The sequence below is a fragment of the Elaeis guineensis genome, chromosome 2 (genome assembly GCF_000442705.2).
Source record: "Elaeis guineensis isolate ETL-2024a chromosome 2, EG11, whole genome shotgun sequence".
Classification (NCBI taxonomy): domain Eukaryota; kingdom Viridiplantae; phylum Streptophyta; class Magnoliopsida; order Arecales; family Arecaceae; genus Elaeis; species Elaeis guineensis.
Genome location: NC_025994.2, coordinates 86,570,470 through 86,573,643, shown reverse-complemented (window position 1 = coordinate 86,573,643; position 3,174 = coordinate 86,570,470).

The window sequence follows — 3,174 nt, the reverse complement described above, 5'->3', positions numbered from 1 at the left end:
ATCTTCAGTCTTGTTCCTTTACTTTCCCTTCTCTTTTCTTTGTTTTTTCTGCTTCTTCTTTCTTTCTTCTCCCTTCTCTCCATTTCTCTCCCCTTTTCAGATCAACGGCCAGAGCAATCGAACTTTGTCGAGCAAGGTATGTTCTTTTCTCGACCCTGATTTGGTTTGGTTATCTTCTTTTCTTATTTTTAGGTATATTCTTTTCTCAACTCTGAGTTGGATTAGGTTTTCTTCTTTTTTTATTTTGTTTGCTTCCTAGAATTACAATGGTTATCCTAATCGTTCTGTAGTTTTATCATAAATCTGTAGACTGACTAGATTTAATTTTTTAGTAAAATATCTGGAACTTTTTGATTTAATTTTGGTCTTTGGAGGGGATATGGAGGAATAATAACCCAATGTTTGGTGAGTTTTTATAGATTCAGGACGCTTTCAAATCGGACTTTTTGACTCTCTTGTGTGGAGTTTCATTGATAATGATGGAATCTTTTTGTTTTTCTCTTCCCTTAAAAGAATTATATTCTACTGGATAGATGGGTTTTAGTTGATGAAATAATCTATTTAATGGGGCATATCCTATGACTCTTGATATACCTTTAAATCCAAATCATTATTTTTTGCTTTAGTTGCTAGTTTTTTATAAAAGGAAGGAAAATCTGCTGGTATATTGTTCGATTTTTCTTTAAATCAATGGCGAAATCTTTTGGTGCATAAGCTCCTCTTTGCTCAATGAATCTCAAATGGTGATAAATTTATCTTGCATTGTGAGGAATTGTTTTTCTCTTTAGTTACTGTTTATATTTGTTTCTATCTTCTTCTTCTTTTAATGTTATCTTTCACAGATAATTCTTTCATTTTTCTTTCATCAGTGAAGGTCCCTTGGGGTATTTGTGAAATGTTGCATACGCAATTACAGAGGTGATATATGAGCCCAAATCCGATCAACTCCTTAATCTTTGAATCAATGTAGATCTCAATACACTCCTTTTTAGCTAACAGAGAGGCTTCCACCGCCATTTGGCTCATGTGGCCTTATTTAATCAAAAAAAAAAAAACTCATTTATTAGGGATAAGACTGTATTGGCTTTTGTTTGGATGAGATGGCATTTGAAAAAAATTATCTTAATGGAGATGGGACATGAAAGCAATGAGCTATTTGGACTATTAATTTTTTGTTTAGATAAGGTGGTATTTGAAATTAATAAAAAAATATATGTGTTAATGGAGATGGAACATGTAGAGATGAGCTCACTTTCAAATGGCATTCTTCCCTTTTGTTTGAATGAGATGACATTTAAAAATATTAAAAAAATATATACGTTAATGGGGATGAGACACATAGGAATGAAGTCTCTTTCAAATGGCATTCTTCCCTCTCTCACCTCTCTCTCCTTTTGTCTCTCGCCGGCAAAATACAAGATATTATCTCCCTCTCTTTGTCTCTCATTGATAAAAACTCCTCTCTCTTTCTCTCATCGATGCAAACACCTTTTATTCTCTCTCTTATTGGCACAAACTCCTCTCATTCTCTCTCATTCTTTCTCTCCCTCTTTCTCACTGATGCAAACACATCTCATTCTTCCTTTCTCTCACCGACATAAACTCCTCTCATTCTCTCTCCCTAGCACAAACTACCCAAGCTCTCTCTCCCTATCTCTTGTGGAATCGTGGCTCATCCTTTCATTCTCTCTTCCTTTCTTCTGCTTATGTCTCTCACTCATCGAAATCATCCATCTGAGATACCTCCTTTCTCTCTGTCTTGCCAATCGTTGGAATCCAGCAACCTTTTTTAATCAATTAGTTTGTGTTATGTTTTGACAAAATCTTTTTCTTGTGGCTTACTGAGTGGTTATACTTTATACAGAAAAATAATTTCGAAGCCTACATCAACGATAATTTATCTAAGGAAGAGCAATTCGATGACCGTGTAGGCTCACCGATATTTTAGATCATATGCTTATAATTCTATTATGATGAGCACTATTTTGACTTGGATAGATGTTGTATGTAAATGATATATATTATTCGCTTAATCATTAAGATATAAAGATACAGGGTTATACATAATTACAAATGAATGTATTACTCCTATAAAACGATATGATTTATTCTATTTAGTTTGTATATTTAATGTTACGTTGACGATTATGAACTTTAGACATCTACTCTTAGTAATAGATGATGCAAAGTTATTCAGCATAAACTAACCCACGTAAAACTCTATTTTTCAGAATAAATAGAAACTCCCCAAGGGCCTCCCTATGATAAACAACAATATAGTAGAATAAATACTAACTTCTGATGGAATAAAGATAAAGTATGTAGAAATAAACACAAATTCTTTAGAATAAACATAAACAGCCAAGAATAAATACAAACCTAAGGAGTTGCTCTATGTTTTGTAGAGAATCATGTTAAAATAAATACAAACTATCCCAAAATAAATACAAACTCTATATAATAAACAGAAATACTATATAATAAATACAAACTCTATAGCAATAAATATAAACCATCCAGAATAAACACAAACTTGGTCTTCAAAACTTGAGTCATTCAAGAGTCCCGTATAGTAAACAACAAGAGAAGAGGATAAATATTAACTTTTGATGGGACAAACACAAATCCCATAGAAATAAACACAAACTCTCCAAAGTAAACATAAACAGACCCAGGATATATAAATACAAACATAGAAAGTTGCTCTCTATCTTGTATGAGACCATGTCAGGATAAATACAAATTACTCCAAAATAAATACAAACTCTATATAATAAACATAAACTACATATAATAAATACAAACTCTATGGTAATAAACAAAAACTATCCAGAATAAATATAAATTTGGTGACTTTTGAAGGCCAACTTTATATTTCTGGACAGTTTTTATTTATCACCATAGAGTTTGTATTTATTTTAAAAAAATTATTATTATATAGAGTTTATATTTATTTTAAAATAGTTTGTGTTTATTCTAGCATGGTCCCACATAAGATAGAGAGTGACTCCCTAAGTTTGTATTTATCCTATGTCTGTTTTTATTTACTCTAAACAAGTTATATTTATTCTCACATACTTTATATTTATTCCATCAAAAATTAGTACATATCCTCCTCTCTTGTTTATTATGATGGGACCCTTAGATGATCCAAGTTTTGATGGCTAATTTTAT